This window comes from Nothobranchius furzeri, chromosome 6 (genome assembly GCF_043380555.1).
Source record: "Nothobranchius furzeri strain GRZ-AD chromosome 6, NfurGRZ-RIMD1, whole genome shotgun sequence".
Lineage (NCBI taxonomy): Eukaryota > Metazoa > Chordata > Actinopteri > Cyprinodontiformes > Nothobranchiidae > Nothobranchius > Nothobranchius furzeri.
In genome coordinates this window covers 38,273,757-38,292,662 of record NC_091746.1, presented here as the reverse complement: position 1 = coordinate 38,292,662, position 18,906 = coordinate 38,273,757, and the positions used below count along the sequence as shown (strand labels likewise).

Sequence of the window (18,906 nt, the reverse complement as noted above, 5' to 3'; positions counted from 1 at the left end):
AAGAAACATGTTTAAAGTGAGTTGCGAGGTGTTTTACAGCCTTAAAAAAATATAACTGAACAAATAATGATAAATTATTTCCGGATTTCTCCTGCTGCGGGGTGTTTTGTAGATTTTTAACAAAAAACAATTAATCGATTAATTGTAAAATCAATCGACAGATTAATCGATTATGAAAATAATCGTTAGTTGCAGCCCTAATAGAAATTGTCCAGGGTGGTGGTCCGCCTATTTAAAAATGGGGACCGCAGGGTGTGTTCCAACTACAGGGGGATCACACTTCTGAGCCTTCCTGGTAAAGTCTATTCAGGGGTTCTGGAGAGGAGGGACCGACTCCTTCAGATTGACAAATCTCAGATTCAGGAGGAGCAATGTGGTTTTCGTCCTGGCCGTGGAACAGTGGACCAGCTCTATACCCTTAGGGGGGTCCTGAAGGGTGAGTGGGAGTTCACCCAACAAATATACATGTGTTTTGTAGATTTCGAGAAGGGGTTCGAACGCGAGTCTCGGGGGGCCAAGTGGAGGGGGACTTTAGGAAAATGGGGTATAGGGATGTCCTGTTCCAACATCAATATCGGAAGTAACTCAATATCATCCCAAAAACAGTGTATCGGATTAAATCAGACGGCATCAAAAATCTCTGATATAAGCAGTCCGTTAAGGTTCATGTTTTTGCAACCTGTGGTTAGGAAAAAAATTCATCTTTTTATACTTACTGTTATTGGCTCTTGTTCTCTGATTGAGTAATATCACTTGAGCAAGCCTTTCATACATTCCACAATATGAAATAAGGAAAAGTATGTATGATTTGTGCTGATATCATATCAGATTGATATTGGTATCGGGCAATACTGAAGGCTGCAATATCTGTATCATATAGGGAGTGAAAAAGTTGTATCGGGACATCTCTAATGGGGTATCAGGTCCTCTGATACTGGCTGTTAGGTCCCTGTATGACCGGTGTCAGAGCCAAGTCCACATTGCCGGCAGTAAAGCCTGATTCATGCATCTCCATCAGCTCCGCAAGGGACAGACACGCACGGATTGACGGAAGCGTTTTGCTCTCATACTTCTCCGTTTCCTGGAGAGTGTTGCAAAGCAATTCCCCAGCAGGACAACAGAGGGCGTAGCGCTGTTCTGTGGTATCCTGTCATGTATCGGTCCAAGATAGTGTTTATATTGTGGTTTTTTTTTTTTGTATATAAGAGACTTTTTAACACAGACAAATTTGTCTCTCATCCTCCTCCACCTCTTCATGCGCTCGCCACCTCTAAACCCACGTTTCCTGTCATTTCTGTCCACAAATAAAAGGCTTGCTGCGCATCTTTTCACTCCTCCAGTCACGGGGGAATTAAACGTTCATGTTTTTAGAGTTTTTTCGCGAGGTATTCTTCAAGCTGCTCCGTGTCTGCCACTAGTTATCCTCGGCTCTCTTTATGTTTTTGAGGGCGCAATGGCGGCGGTGTAGACGACAGCGGCGTCCTGACCAATCACAAGCTTGTGTTGTCCGTCTTGACTGACGGATGTTTAGAAAAGAGAGCTTGACTCCGTCCGTCCTTACGGAGCTCTCCAGCAGGCCCGCAAGGACGTTGTGTCTCCGCACTGACGCAGACGGAGAAGCATGAATCAGGCTTAAGTCGGGCTCGATCCCAAGGCTGCCCTTTGTCCCAAATTCTGTTCATAACTTATATGTACGGGATTTCTAGGCGCAGCCAAGGTGTTTAAGGGGATCCATTTTGGTGGCATGAGGATCAGGTCTCTGCCTTTTACAGATGACATGGTGTTGTTGGCTTCATCTGAACGTGATCTCTGACTTTTGCTGGAGTGGTTTGCAGCAGAGAGCTCCTCTAAATCCGAGACCATGGTCTTGATTCTGAAAAGGGTAGAATGCCTTCTTTGGGTCAGGGATGAGGTCCTGCCTCAAGCGGAGGAGTTTAAGTATCTTGGGGTCTTATTCACGAGTGAGGGAAAGCTGGAGCACGAGATTGATAGGCGGATTGGTGCGGCACCTTCAGTGATGCAGGCATTGTACCGTCTGTTGTGGGGAAAAGAGAGCTGAGCCAGAAAGCTAAGCTCTTGATTGCCGGTCGATCTACATTCCTATCCTCACCTATGGTCACGAGCTTTGAGTAGTGACCAAAAGAACGGGATTGCGGATACAAAGATCTCTCCCTTAGAGATAGGGTGAGAAGTTTGGTCATCTGGGAGGGGCTAAGAATAGATCTGCTGCTTCTCCACATCGAGAGGAGCCAGTTGAGGTGGCTCGGGTATGTGATTAGGATGCCTCCTGGGTGCCACCCTGGTGAGGTTTTCCGGGCACGTCCAACCAGGAGGAGACGACAAGTTGAAGGGAACTATGTACCTCGCCAAGCTTGAATGCATTACTAATATTTCAAACCACACAAGCTCTAGTAATGGACTTACTGGCAGAAACTTAGTGTGTGATCTTTAACTTTATAAGATTTCAATGACATTAAAAAAATTGTTACTAATTTAGTAGAGGATAAAAAACTCAGTGCATTCAAATTATTAGTGAAAATTGTAGATTCAAGTTGCTCATTTTGATATCCTAAGATTTCATAAGTTTTAATTTAGTCTGTGTCCACTGGTGTTCCGAAACTTTGGATGGAGATCAAATTACTTTTTTCAATAATCAAATAAAGAAACTCGTCAGCTCATTTCTAAAGCCAAGTCTGACAGAACAATGTCAAATGCATGTCAGCAGTTTGTATTCACCATCTCACTCTCTTTCACTAAGTCTTAACCTATAAGGATTGAAAGGTAAATAATCTGGTAAAAGGACAGCTTTGCTTTTCCTTAAGCTGTATTTTAAACAACACATGTGTTAGGGTTTGTATCCCTGCAGAACATAACTTATTCAGTAATATTGCTTTAAGTGCTGCAGCGAGTAGTCGACCTAACCAATGACGTCGAGTATGAAATATTGCTGTTGTGTTTTGGACATCGGCGCATAAAGTTCAAACAGACCAAAACTAAATATTTCCCCCAAACCAGTAGATAAGGCTGCACACTTCAGTGGCAGACTCTGACGATGGCCTTCCTTCCTGTCCACTTAACAAGAAAAAAAAAAACAATAATGGCAAAAAATGAAGAAAGTACAGAGGCGGTCAGTAAAAGTTTATTTTCACCAAAGAAATCGAAGGTATTAGGCAACCCAAAGATAATTGAGTAGTTTGTACTTTCTGCAAGGCTTCTTTGATCTAAAGAAAGACAGAAAGAAAGAACAATATATAGTGCCAAAAATCAGGCTCGGGGGGGCGAGTTCCAGAGTCTGGGGGTCACAGCAGCAAACGACCTGTCACTTTTGGTCTTTAGCCTGGTGTGCTGCACAACCAGTAGGCTTTGGTCACTGGACCTCAGGGGCCTGCTGGGCAGGGATGGGTACCGAATTCAGTTCTTTCTAAGGCACCGACTAAATTTCATAGTACCGACTGAGTACTGATTCACGTCATATGAAAGGGTGCCTTGTTTTGATACCCATTCTTCATAACGAGAACTTGCAAGACAGAGATTTGACAAGACAGACAGCAGCGCCGGTGCAAGAACATAATGTCACCAGTCACTGTGGGCGAGCTGTAAACAGAGAAGCAGCATGGCAGAGAGGAAGCGCTCTAAAGTTTGGGTCCATTTCACTACAGGGTTTTTCCTGGCTCAAATTGAGGCAGAGGTGGAACTATCCTGACCATGCACCAGCACATGCATACTCTGTGCATTCAACTGCCTCACTTTTTTAAAGGCTAAATATTATAAAAGGCTCAATAATATGCATTAGATTGGTGTGAAGTTCCCTTTTTCTCATCAGATATTTATAGTTAAAAATAGTTTTGAATATTTGACCTACATTTCAGTAACATTTCAGGTTTGTATTAATAAGACTCATCTTAGTCAAAATAACACATAAAAATATCCAGTAAAATATAATGCATTTCATTAACATGCATTTGTGTTGAAAATGGTAATAACATTTAATTTCTGCTGCTAACAATGTAATGGTGTCATGTGTATTATGTACGGGTTAGGGTTGGTGGGGGGGGGGTCTGCCCGTTTAGCCTTGGCCCCCAAAATGCCTTGAAACGCTGATCTGAATTGTATCAGGTATATAAATATTCCATGTGTATAACTTATGTTTTATACAGGTAAAAATGTGTAGTGGAGATAAATCTATCTACATTTTACTTTCAAGCTTTGTTTTCTTGTTTGAACTATTTTCCTGTCCTGTCCGTCTCTCGTCTTCCTGCATCGGCTTAAAACTCTCCAGAAAAACTGCTGCCTGGATTCTTACTTTTTCACCTCATCAGTTACTTTTGAACTACGCAGATCAAAGGGATCTCCTGACCACTAAGTGTGATGCGTGTTTCGATGCTGCGTCAGTGAGGTAAAATCACCGCAGCACACGAATAGCGGAGCGCATCAGGAACGATTAAAAGACAGAGTATCAGAGGATATAAACAGATATGAACAATCATGTGTTAATAATAATGTTTTGTTGCGCCACTTTGAGAATGTATCATGCGCCGGACGCAGCGGGCGCACCAACGAGTCCTCTCCGCTCAACAGCATCCCGCTGCGCTGAGTGTCCATAAATATTGTAATATAGGTAGAGACTGGATCTTTCCCTGAAAGATATCTAGCCCCCCATAACTCGATCACTGCTCCTGGAAGAAAAACCAGACATTTTGATCAACGCTACAACTGAGCTACAAAGTTTCAAGTGTGAGGAATCATCGTCTTAATTAGCTCCACCAGCAAAATAAACTGTTTAAGATAATGTTAGCTTGATATTTTAGCTAATGGTGCATTTGCTTTCTTCTTGGAAATTCTAACTTCCGAGTAGGACAAATCAACTGTTTGAAAATGAACGGCAACAGGAATGAAGATGCACAGTAAATTTAGTCCACAGCAAAGATGTTTGCTTCGGTTTAATTTTAAGTCTCTAATACTTCACAGACCCACCCATCACACAGATTGACCAGAGGGGAGAGGAGAGGAATAGGAGTGCATGGTGTAGGGTGAATTCAGTATAATGTGTAGGTAAAACTACCTGCAGAAGTTGACATGCTTAAAAAAGAAATGAGCACAGCAGAGGTCTGACGCAGGACCTGAGAGATGAATTATCTTCACCTGATCCCTCTATTGTTTGCTTGAGCTTATTGAGAGTCAGTTTCCATGGAATGTATTTCGAGAAGTCAGCGTTGATAAAAGGAAGACAGGAGAAAAGACCGTTACATCAGTTAGAAGCTTTTAAGTTTGTAATTGACATTGTTATAAAATCAATATGAACAGAAGAGGTCAGGAGAGAGGTTCAAAAAAAAGTGTATCTGCATTAAAACTGCAAAATACTGCAGTTCTGGTACTCAATAGTTTGTACTTTAGAGAATATTAACACTACTGAATGAATTACAGATGCAAAAAATTTGCAGCGAAAGACAATCTATGCAGCAATGACAGTTAGTATGCCCCATCAACAACATCTCAAGACAGTAAAGCTGGACAGAGCACTGGACAACTGTCGGGTAGGGACTGGTCTCAACCGATCCCTGCACAACAGTACTACCTTGTGACCACAAAGGCTAGCGAGATTCATATTACTGCCTGTAAATTGGAATATTTTAAGGGTTTCAAAAAACCTTTGACCTTTTTTGGTGAACAAAGGGTAATTTTTTTTTTTTGTACACAGATCAAGCAATTTAAACATAAAAAACCATGAGTACATAGAGTTGGGCGATATGGAAAAAACCCTAACGCTCCGATACGATCACTTGATTGGAAATTGGGCTGATTGCGTGTTTTTGAAAGGATCGGAATCAGGGGAAATAAATCGAATTTAACATTTTAAAACAACAAACGTGACTTTTTTAATTCATCCTGAGACATAGATTTTCAAATGGAATAAAAATGGCTTAGTTTTAATTTCAAAAAGCCCCTCTACATCAATAATTGTTTTTTGTACAAAAACAACACAGTAACGTCAGAAAAGGACTCAGATACCAAGTGCTTTAACTAGGGATGCACCGATCAGGTTTTTTGCTGCCGATCACCGATACCGATATCAAAGAATGCTGATCACCGATACCGATCACGTGGATTGGCCAGAAATTTTCTACATTATAATGAGTGCTACAAACTACATAATCTGGGAATAAAGGAAATGTAACCTAATCTAAAATGGTCCGTATTAGGGTTGTCACGGTGTGAAAATTTAACCTCATGGTTATTGTGACCAAAATTACCACGGTTTTCGGTACTATCGCGGTATTTTTTTTAAACGTGCTACATTTTCACACAATTAAATAAACCCTGTATATCAGGAAATATTGTCCTCAATTTGTGTCTAAATGTTGCTTAAAATGTGTTATTTTGTATTTATGTTGTTTACTTTTTTACATTTTTTCCCTCTAGTCTTTAAAATACCAATATTTGCCCATAAATTCTTATTTTATGTCTGTTTGATGTCATCATTTAAAAATATTAGATCAGATGATACTCAGTACTCAAGTAGCCTTCTAATCAGATACTTTTTTACCCTTACTTGAGCAATCCGTATATCAGGAAAATATTGTCCTTGGTTTGTGTCCTTCCAGTGAGCTTTGCAGATTTGGGAAAATGTCATCAGGCAGTAATCATTGTTAAATTCATAATTATTCTCGGGGAGAGACCAACTCTTATCTGCCCCTGGGAGCCCCGTAATGCATAGCATCATTTCAACATGGGGGTGTCCGTGACACGGTTTATATGCAGGTAGCGGCGCTGCGGCTGCTTTATATAGCGACTCGTTGCATTCTCCCTCAACCCAAATCCTTGGATCACGCATTTTAGCTAAAACGCTAACGTTAGCTTGCCTTGCGTTGACTGCAGAGATGTGGGCGATGGTCACGCAGATGTGTCATGAGATATGAAGCATTGCTGCCTTTCACAGACACTTTTTCTGCTCGTGCTGCAAACAGGATAGCCGTCCGTCCGTCTTTTATAAACTCCCTCGGCATTCTTCAAATATCTAAAATATGCCCGTACTTCCGACTTTGTCTTCTTTGAGGGATAATAAATGCCCTCCTGAGCGCTGCCGTCTCCTCCTTTGACCATTATTTCAGCTTTAGCTTCAAGAAAGTTTTGTTGTAAACAAAGCGTGCATGTGCCGCCGGCAACTTCAGCCGATGATACGGTGGCTGGTAAGGGTCACCGCGCCTACACCGCAGCCACGGTAAACCCACCAAGATAATATAGTTTTTTAAAAAACAAGACGGTTATTATTATTGTCAACTTTTTTTTTTACCGGGGTTTACCGCTACACTAGTTACCGTGACAACCCTACCTGATCGGTTTGCTTTGATCTATTTTGAAAATTCCGATCAAAACCGATAGGGGCGCTATCGGCCGATTACGATCAAATGCCGATCCATCGGTGCATCCCTAGCTTTAACTAACACAGAGCTAAGGTGTCTCTTCAGGAGAGCTAAGATACCTGCAGCTTGGTATTATTTTAAATCGGACAGCAAAGGCAGAGCTATAGACACTTGTAATGTTTGTATACTGAGCGTTCAACATGCTGGAAAGGACAGCTCCATGATTCGCTGCCTTCAAAAAAGCTACTTTTGAAGTCTTCTTTTCCCTTCGGGAATCAACAAAGCAAGTCACCGGTCTCCATTAATCCCCAGTTCACAGTGAAGTCAGACAAAAACGAGGAGCCAGCCGACAGAGAAAATTATGCTAATTAACAAAGAGAAATTGCCAACAGACTGCAAAACATTGGGGTATCTAGTTCTCCTTCAGCACCGGTGCTCAATACACCCCGTGGCAGGCTGGACCCTGCTCCCGGTGCTGCACGCGTTAGCTACAGGTGTTATGCAGAGAAAGGTTACTCTGCCTGCCGAAGGCTCCGCTTGCCTACTCTGTCACGTGAACACAGCTCACAGCTGCATGTTGAGGGAGTAACCCCCAAATTCCACTACCTCCGCTCCGCTGCGCTCCGCTCCGACACGAACGCCGGAGCAAAATCGGTCCCGTTCTAGTCAATCAGAGCAATTCCACTACTGCGGCCGTGCTCCGGCAGTGCGGCGCCGTGCGGCGCCCTCTGTTCCGGCGTCCGGCAAAAATAGAATCGATCCTATTTTTGCCGGACGCCAGAGCACCTCCGCAGTAAATGGACAGAAATCACAACGGCCCAACAGGAAAAGGAGCAAGCACATCTTCCGTTTTTCACAATAAATCGCTAAACAAAAGGCGTTTTTTGTTTCATATGCACAGGTTTAACAACTTTTAACAACTATCAATGGCGGCTGAAGTTTAAATGCACAAAAATAAGCCATAAATACAGTTGCCACTATCAAAGTAGTCACACTTTGTTGATCCAAACACTGCTGATCTCTCAACACAATGATGGGCAGATTAAACAGCTCATTTCCGATGCTTCTCCCGCACAACGGGTGTTTGGATCTAACTTCCGCGTTTATTGCTCGGACTGTATCGCAAGATCTCGAAAATCCCGCGCATGCTTGTTTGCCCCCCTCAGGTCTCCGCACCGGAGCGGAGCCGTTGTAGAGCGGGTACCAGTAAAAATTGAGTTCGGAAGCGAGCGGCTGCGGAAGGCGGGGGCGGACCGGAGGTAGTGGAATTTGGGGGTAAACAACTTGAAATATGAGCAACGCTGCTACTTTTAAGTATATTCACAAGAGGGCTGCCACGGTTAGTCGACTCATCATGACGACGTCGACAAATATAATAGTACAAAAGGCAGAATAGGACAATTTGGATGCGTTTTCTTTCTTTCTCTATTCCACGTAGCCACATGATTGGTCTGGCGAAGAGCAACACTTGATGAGATTGGCTGTTCATCTTTTCTTTTTGTCAAATGTTTATACCAGCCTGTTCTCTTATGTCTACCAAGAAAAAGTTCTCAAAATACATTTTACAGTTGTTTTATTGCCCAGCCTATTGGGTTTATTGTGTTGCAGCAAATGCAAAGAAACAAAAAGTTACTTATCAAAAGTTTATGTTTCTGCCTACCAACGTAGGTAACTTATTTAGCTATCAGCAAAGGAAAGGTTAGGGGGTTATAAAAGCAGCAATCTATATATAGATGTGGTGGATTAAATTTATAATAATCATGTCAATAAACACACTTGATTCATTACCAGTAATCTCAACAGATTATACAGTGATACTAGGTGGAAAACAAACTCAAGGAAGCAACATGGTGAAGTTTCTGCTTGTGTTGAAATGCACTAGTACAATCTGTGTTCTGAACAGCAAACGTCACTAAAGCGAGAGCAATGCAGCTGTAGCAACAGCAGCTATAGGAAGTACATTCTTCTTACATTAATGTAATAAAAAGTTTCAACATATTCAAGCATGGATGACATGAACTCTGCATCAGTTTGCAACACTCCGTTTTATGTTTTGAAGCAAAAACAAAACAATTGGAAAGTTTCAAAGAATAAAAGGTTCAACCGAACACCAACTTTCAATAACTTTATACTGCTTGAACCATACATATTGTAGTTCTATTTGTGCACATCTAATTTTAGCTTTGTCTACTTTCTACTGAAACCTTAATGACAGAAGAGCCCACTGGCCCAGTGGAACTAATGCACTACACAACAGTAATGTGGATCAGCGTGACCTGACTGGCTAATACTAAATACAACATTTCAGCTGCAGAAATAAGAGCCCAGGAAGTAAACACTTCCTCTTTAGAGGAAGCCTGCTTGCACCACTGAATCATTAACAGCTGACTCTAGACTATGTACATGAAATCACTCTGCACACCACAAAACGATAATGCTTACTGTAAAAGTCGGGCATTAGCCGACATTAAAACAGAGTGCAACACGTTCTGTTACAACCTCCATGATTAGTGACGGTGGTTAGGAGCATCTGTTCTACAAACAGCTTTAGGGCATGACCTTTATAAGAAAAACAAAAGTGCACTATAAAAATACATCACAGACAATTATAATGGTTTAAATGTTGACACATCTGCTAGATTTCTGTCACCATACAGTCACAATGAAACTTTATTATTCACCTTCTAAAAGAAAGTGCAAAGGGTCATTTATGGAACATAACCAAGGCTCAGCTGAAAACAGCAGCAGCTTCACACATCAACGATAGCAAACGAGAACAGACAGCCGCAGAAGAGAGGAAAACAAAGGGGCTCCTGCTGCGACAATGCAGTTTGAGTGACAGAATGGCTGCTGGTGCACAATGATAAATCAGGCTATATATCATCTACATGGGATTATTGGGATGCTAAGAGTTTGTGGGGTGAACTGTGACAAGCACACAAACGCAGCACTGGTATTCATTAGCTGTTTTATGAGCAGCCTCGTTAGCAAGGAGATTAAACAGTAAGCATGTGCACAGAGTGTGAGCTTATTAAACACTCTCAGATGCCCCATCATCAACATACTACCCCACACTCTGAATGCCATCGCTCATATAACCAACAGCTGGGATGCATCATCTGACGGGCTTTTTAGGGGCAACACGACCTGCAACCACTGTACAAGATTCATTTTTACTAGTTAAATCTGTTAGTTTTATGTTTTGGCTGTCACAGCTTTGTAAAATGCATCATTTGTGCATACGAGAAGAAACATGCAAGTCAGTTGGCATGGAGGCCGATAAATCACATGTAAATGCTTTACTGCATTTAGGCTGCATGGTGACGCAGTTGTTAGCACTGTTGCCCCAGAGCAAGACAGTTGCAGGTTCGAAACCTGGCTGAAGCCTTTCTGCGTGGAGTTGCATGTTCTCTCCATACATGATTGGGTTTCCTATGCCTTATAGGTTAACAATTGGGGCAGCAGTAGCTCAACTGGTTAAGCGGGTTGTCCAGTAATCAGAAGGTTGCAGGTTCGATCCCAGCTCCGGGCAGAGAATTCAGCTGTTGTGTCCTTGGGCAAACATTTAACCCACCTTGCCTGCTGGTGGTAGTCGGAGGGACCAGTGGCCTCGCCTCTGTCAGTGCGCCCCAGGGCAGCTGTGGCTACATCATAGCTCATCAGTGTGTGAATGTGTGTGTAAAGCGCTTTGGAGTCCTTACTCTGAAAGGCGCTATACAAGTGCAGGTCATTTGTATGTCATTTTGGATAAAAGTTTCTGCCAAATAAATAAACATACTTCACTTCTTTACTAGGGATGCACCGATCAGGTTTTTTGCTGCCGATCACCGATACCGATATCAAAGAATGCTGATCGGCGATACCGATCAACGATACCGATCACGTGGATTGGCCAGAAATTTTCTACAACATTATAATGAGTGCTACAAACTACATAATCTGGGAATAAAGGAAATGTAACCTAATCTAAAATGGTCTGTATTAAGGTTGTGACGGTGTGAAAATTTAACCTCACGGTTATTGTGACCAAAATTACCACGGTTTTCGGTATTATCGCGGTATTTTTTTAAACGTGCTACATTTTCACACAATTAAATAAACCCTGTATGTCAGGAAATATTGTCCTCAGTTTGTGTCTAAATTTTGCCTAAAATGTGTTATTTTGTAATTATGTTGTTTATTTGTTTACATTTTTCCCCTTTAGTCTTTAAAATACCAATATTTGCCCATAACTTCTTATTTTATGTCTGTTTGATGTCATCATTTAAAAATATTAGATCAGATGATACTCAGTACTCAAGTAGCCTTCTAATCAGATACTTTTTTACCCTTACTTGAGCAATCCGTATTTCAGGAAAATATTGTCCTCGGTTTGTGTCCTTACCAGTGAGATTTGCAGATTTGGGAAAATGTCATCAGGCAGTAATCATTGTTAAATTCATAATTATTCTCGGAGAGAGACCAACTCATATCTGCCCCTGGGAGCCCCGTAATGCATAGCGTCATTTCAACATGGGGTGTCCGCGACACGGTTTATATGCAGGTAGCGGCGCTGCGGCTGCTTTATATAGCGACTCATTGCATTCTCCCTCAACCCAAATCCTCGGATCACGCATTTTAGCTAAAACGCTAACGTTAGCTTGCCTTGCGTTGACTGTAGAGTTGTGGGTGATGGTCACGCAGATGTGTCATGAGATAAGAAGCGTTGCTGCCTTTCACAGACACTTTTTCTGCACGTGCTGCAAACAGGATAGTCGTCTTCTATAAACTCCCACGGCATTCTTCAAATATCTAAAATATGCCCGTACTTCCCACTTTGTCTTCTTTGAGGGATAATAAATGTCCTCCTGAGCGCTGCCGTCTCCTCCTTTGACCATTATTTCAGCTTTAGCTTCAAGAAAGTTTTGTTGTAAACAAAGCGTGTATGTGCCGCCGGCAACTTCAGCCAATGATACGGTGGCTGGTAAGGGTCACCGCGCCTACACCGCAGCCACGGTAAACCCACCAAGATAATATAGTTATAGTAATAATAGTTTTTTAAAAAACAAGACGGTTATTATTGTCAACTTTTTTTTTTTTAACCGGGGTTTAGCGCTACACTGGTTACCGTGACAACCCTACCTGATCGGTTTGCTTTGATCTATTTTGAAAATTCCGATCAAAACCGATAGGGGCGCTATCGGCCGATTACGATCAAATGCCGATCCATCGGTTCATCCCTATTCTTTACCCAAAGTTTGTTTAGCTTCAAAGAAACAACTTCTGTGAAGATATGTTTAACAAAATAAAGTCATATTTGATGCGGCCATAAAGTATTTTATTTACGGTAATATAAGCAGTATGGTGATCTTCATCACCCTCTGTGAGCCTGTTGGAGAGCCCTTGCGCCGATGCATACTGGCGTTTTGTGTGTCTCTGTACCAACGCAGATGGAAAAGTATAAATCAGGCTTAACTCAGAATGGTGCAGCTGGGCTCGACTACAGTCTCCACAAGCACAGTCCCTCTACTTTCTCCCCGATTTTAAAACCCTGCTCCATTGAGGTATTCAGCAAGGCTGAGTCGGGTCGGCATTGTGATTCTGGCCGCTGATTGGCTAGGGGGAAGGAGTCACTAGTTGCTCCGGAGTTTTCTGTCTTCTGTTTCACTGCCTGCAGTCATTTCCTGGTTCAAAGTCTGACAAAAACCCATAAAACTGAGCAAAATGTCCAGCAAGACCACTATTTTGTGCCAAGTTGTTTTTCTGTGGACCATACAGGCTACCTTAAGCCGGACAGACACTGCAACTTTTTCACTTTTTCAGCCAATTTTCCACTTGTGCGAGAATCCACAAGATTGGGGTGAGTTTTGCGCTGAACATCGTGTGGTATACAGGGGTTTACGAGAGGCGATAACACCACGAGACCAGCAGACCAGACCAGATCAGCAATCTTGAGCTCGCATGGATTTCTGCCGTGTTTGATTTTTGCTCGTCCCTTGTGAGGGTAAAGGTATCGCACTCTTGAAGAGGCGCTGTGAAAGGCTGCGACTAACAAAGTACCAGAACCGCTCACAGCACATACACAATTATATGTCAACACCGCTTGCCAGCTATTTTCATATTAACATCCTTCCTTCCTTTGTTATGAAAGGAGAAAAACTGACAATCTCCAAAGCCAGCTGGATATGAAATATATTTCAGTATAACCTTCCTTCTGAAGTGACTGAAGCATTACTCTTTTGGGATTTTCTCATGGTAAAACTCACTATATTCTTACATTCTGCACCTTTAACCTCCTGGGACCCAAACTTGTATTTGGTGTGATTTAAAAGAAAAAAAAACATATCTAGCTACAAATTAGTAGACTGTTTTAAAGGAAACAAAATTAAATATCAAGTGTTATCATGTTATCAAGCTCAGTCCGGCTCGGCCGTGAACGAGCCGAGGCAACGTCCTGCTCTGCTTAAGAAGAAGTGTTATTTTCCCGCTTCAGAAGAAGCGTCCAACGTGTTTTTACGCTTTCTCCGAGACATGTCATGTCGCTACGTTGTTAGCACCGCGTGCTAACACGTCAATAGTGCAGTGTGGCCTGCTGGAGGTTTTAAGGGTTCAGATGAAACACCTGACCTCTCAGGCTGCTCACACAATCTTAACACAATCGATCTTAAGTTGTCGCTGTTGCGCTCACGCCGTAATACAGTATTAGATGCGGTTAAAGTCAGACATGAAAAAATAAATAAATTTTACATGAATAAGTGATGCTTAGCCTGGTGGGGTGAGGAGACCTGGCCTAATAAGCACTGGAGGAAACACTGTCAAGATCGTCAACACTCGTTTATCTTAATGCTAATAAACCAAAAAGCATATCCACTGCTACCTTTCTAATTTTCAACTCAGTAACTTATGCTGTAACTTCATCTTGCCCTGCCTGCTCCTTCTTGCTGCCTGCCGGCAGTGATCACAAGAGACAACATAGTAGTTCCCGCTGCTTCTTCGGGAAACAGCGCGAAAAAATAAATAAATAAATAAATAAACTTGCGATCTTGTAGGCATGGCGGTGGGATTTCAGCCATGGCGGGCCGCCACGGCTACGCCTATGTAAGGGAAACCCTGCAAGCACAAGGGAGTTGGCCTTAAAGAAAAATGCAAATACTGCACTGTGGCAACTTTTTGGATTTGATCCTAATGATGAAGAGGAACTATCAGAACGTGATCTTCAGCTTTCGCTGGAGCGGTTCGCAGCAGAGTGTGAAGCAGCTGGGATGAGAATCAGCTCCTCTAAATCTGAGACCATGGTCTTGATTCGGAAAAGGGTAGAATGCCTTCTCCGGATCAGGGATGAGGTCCTGCCCCAAGTGGAGGAGTTCAAGTATCTCTGGGTCTTGTTCACGAGTGAGGGAAAACTGGAGCGTTAGATCGATAGGCGGATTAGTGCTGCATCTGCAGTGATGCGGGCGTTGTACCGGTCTGTCATGGTGAAGAGAGAGCTGAGTCATAAGGTGAAGCTCTCGATTTACCGGTCGAACTACGTTCCTACCCTCACCTATGGTCATGAGCTTTGGGTAGTGACCGAAAGAACGAGATTGCGGATACAAGCGGCCAAAATGAGTTTTCTCCGAAGAGTGGCTGGGCTCTCCCTTAGAGATGGGATGAGAAGCTCGGTCATTCGGGACGGGCTCGGAGTAGACTTGCTCCTCCACATCAAGAGGAGCCAGTTGAGGTGGCTCGGGCATCTGGTCAGGATGCCTCCTGGACGCCTCCCTGGTGAGTTTTTCCAGGCACGTCCAACCGGGAGGAGACCTAAAGGTAGACCCAGGACACGGGGGAGGAACTATGTCTCTCACCTGGCCAGGGAACGCCTTGGGATTTCCCCGGAGGAGCTGGCCCAAGTGGCTGGGGAGAAGGAAGTCTGGGCCTATCGCCTTAGGCTACTGCCCCCGCGACCCGACTCCAGATAAGTGGATGAAATTGGATGGATGAAATTCTCCCAGTTGTACCTCTGTTAAAGGATTAGTATTGTGAAAGGAACGTTGACTCGTCCAGAACCTGTGCCAGTCAAAATGGACCTGTCTCGCCTCCTTTATGGACTTCTTGACACCAGCAGGTCATCCTCTCACCCTCCCCCATTTTCCCGTCTCAACGGCTTCCAGTGTTGCTGCCAAAGTCTCACCTCTTTGCCAGGGAACGTTGCCTTGGCCCACTGAGAATGTGGTAGGACAGCGTTATCTCCAAAGCTCTAGGGTTAATTCCAGCCCCCACCACAGGCATGTGGCTCAAAGATCCACTTATGCACACCTGAGTGCCCCTGCTGGAGCATGCATATGCAAACGTTTGTCAGGTTGAACATAATCTCTATAGTCCTCCATCATGTTCTTCTATTTTCAGGAAGCATATTTACAGGTATAGTCCACGTCTGCTCGCCCAGATCCTCCAGCGGCCATCCTCTCAGATCCTTTACACATCAAATTAGAGTAATTCTTCTGAAGCACTCAAGAGCAATATGTTACAGGATGACAGTGCAAATGAAGAAAACATAATATAACTATTTCATCCTGTTATAATGGACACATATTGGAATAATGGCCTGAATGACATGTTTTAGGTACATTTTTATTTTAATGCAAGTCTTGTGTTGCCAACTGATTTTCTCAACAGAAGTGTAATAGTGCTTTTATGAGTCCATTAGCGGATGCTTTCATCTGTGTAAATCCAGTATCATAGTCTCTAATAAATAATGGAACTCATTTCTAACATCAAACCACTAAGGCTGGCTTTTTATTTGTTTTTCTTGTTTTTCTTTTCTCATACAGATAAAACCTGCATGTTATGCGGGTACCACTATTACTTCCAACACATCTCCACCTGATTTCTCTTGACTGGATCCTCTCAAGCAAACTCTCCAGTGGATAATGTGCCAATAAGTACTGCTGGTTTGATTCTTCTTCATCCAGAAACTGGGGTTATCTTTAGGCATCAGATTCTGATGAGTCATTTTTAAACCTCCCTTTAAATTATCAAACAAGACTGAAATTCAGTTAACTGTTTAGGAACTATTTTTTAAAGAGCAAGTTCACTGAGAAACAATGTTTTAATTGTTATTTATAAATATGATTTGTTACTCTGAGTTTTTCATGCAGACTGAACATAAAAATGATCTTCTATTCCTATGTCCTGCATTAGCCACAGATAGAAAACGACAGGGAAACAATCAGTGTTGGGAGTAACTACATTTAAGTATAACGGCATTACTAACGGCTTTCATTTTTTAGGTAACGGAATAATCTATTTAATTACTTTTCCCACTGTTGCAACGTCGTTACCGTTACTGGGGACGGAAGGTTGTGCGTTACTATGTGCTTGTCGAACGTTGAGCAACAGTGTGAGGCTTTCTGACCGCCACACTTCAGCTGCAGCCAGGAAGAGAGGTGTCGATAACGCACTTACAAACACGATGATGATTGGCCGGGTGGGCGGAGACCCTCAGTGTTCTCACTGTCTCAGTCAATGCATGCTATAGACACAACAGAGGAGTGATGGGAATAACGCTGTTTAAAATAAAGTTACAAAAAAAAAATAAATTTTTTCAGTAATGAGCAAACTAATTAATTAGTCTTCTTTTATCAAAACATCGTTTCTGTTACTGATAAGGACATGCGTGCGTTAAGCAGCGCAATGTGTTGAAGCTGTCATCAGCTGATCAGGAGCTAAAGAGGCAGATGTTTTCATCAAAGCGCATCACGGCCCGTGATGAACAAGGAAGATGTGATGAAAGGTCTACGGCTGCAGGCGTGAATCTGCAGCCATGCCCTTCTTAGCGTGACAGCGGGACATCCCGAAGGTCCGCTCACCCGTTCACCGCTCAGACGCCACGATCTTCTACCTTCCTAGATCATCCAGCTGTAACCTGTTTCTGATCATCTCTTTAGTCCCGCTGTAACACTGATGCATCAGTCTCAAACGTCATGGAGCTCAGGTGTTATTAGAACTACCTGTGTGTGTTTACCACCCAGCTTCAGCTCTTCTGTGGTTGGGTCTGACCCACGTTAGTACATTTAAGTCCTCCATCAGATTTGTGCCTCTTCTAGTGTCATTTTAAATTATTTTATTTATTTATGTAACCATTACTAGATTACCAGCAACAAAAATGCTACTAAAAACACACAATTATGTGAAGCTGGAAAACTTAAAATACTGTGGAAAATTACGTTTATTTCTGTAATTTAACTAGACTGAGAGACCATTTAATGGCTCAGGAACCTTTACAGGTGTTTCTGTTTGCAATTTAAAATTGTAGCTGATTGGGGTCTTGTTAAAAATTACACAGTGACCTTTTAATAGTATAGATCAGCGGTTCCCAAACTTATTTAGCCGCGCACCCCCTTCTATGTCCCGACCATGTCGACGCACCCCCCCCCCCCCCCCCCCAACCCCCCTGCCCCCACATCGGGGCATGGCTCTATATATATATATATATATGTATATATATATATATCAGATGTCAAGCTAAACAGACAGGGTTAAAAAATTCCCCATCACTTTCATTTTTTAAATAGTAATTAATAAACATTCGATACCATTACAATTTCCTTTGATTTCATTTTGAATAAATATTTAGAGTGCCCAGGTAGCACATAAACAATGCAATTTAACGGTTTTCTTAAAGTAGGAACGTTTAACCTGTGCGGCCAGAGCGCTCTCCTTCCTTCTGCTCTGTATAAACCTGAGCTGATCACCTACTTGTGCGTAATCAAATGTCAATAGGGGACAAGATATAGCCATGATGTTCACTTTTACCTCAGACCGACTTATTGCTGTTTTATGGTGAGGCTGAATCTGCGATCCGCTGTCATGCGGACCGGAAAAACAAATGCTGCAGTAACATGAGATGTGGTCAGGTTCATGAGGAGTCACTGGCTGTAGCGGACCCGACTCATCCCAGAAGCTAATATCTTAATTTGACCTTGAATGAAAAATAACCTCTTAAAAGTTTTTATCGTGGTGGAGGCAGCGTTCATTTCTGCCTTCAGTCTGACGGCGCGCCGGAGTTAAAGCAGTGTGTGCGCTTATTGAATCTGTGTGCGTGTGCGTGTGTGTGTGCGCACGCGCGAGTGGCACAGCCGCTCAAGTCACCGCGTCTCGCGCTATTTAAACCAATGTTGTAAAATGACTTCTGCCCAGCCCAGATGTGCTCACTTGTGCACCCGTGAGCCGTGGTTCTGCCGGAACACGTCTGACCTCTGACAGACGCACTCTGAACTTCAGATCTTCAGCGCGCTGTTAATAGCCTGAATGGGAATCATTTCTTGTTATTTTGTTACATCCACAATGTTCTGTGTGTGAGGTTTACAATGTCAGAACACCTGCATGAGACAGGTGTTAATTACAATCTGCCAGAATGACTCGCCACCTTCAGATTCCTCCAACACCGTTAAAAATGATCAAATACGGAACATATCGGCGTGTGCAGGCCAGAGCGCTGAAGCTCGGCGCATTGTTATTATTATGAAGTTAGGGCACATGTGGAGGACACGCGCGCGACGGAGCATATCGGCGTGCGCAGGCCAGA

At 42.9% G+C, this 18,906-nt stretch overlaps 1 protein-coding gene across 1 annotated transcript in view; it reads right to left on the bottom strand.

Annotated features, from left to right (window-relative positions):
• Positions 1 to 18,906, bottom strand: part of grk3 (G protein-coupled receptor kinase 3) — a 119,911-nt gene that overhangs the window by 78,855 nt on the left and 22,150 nt on the right. The gene's annotated exons all lie outside the window — the stretch shown is intronic.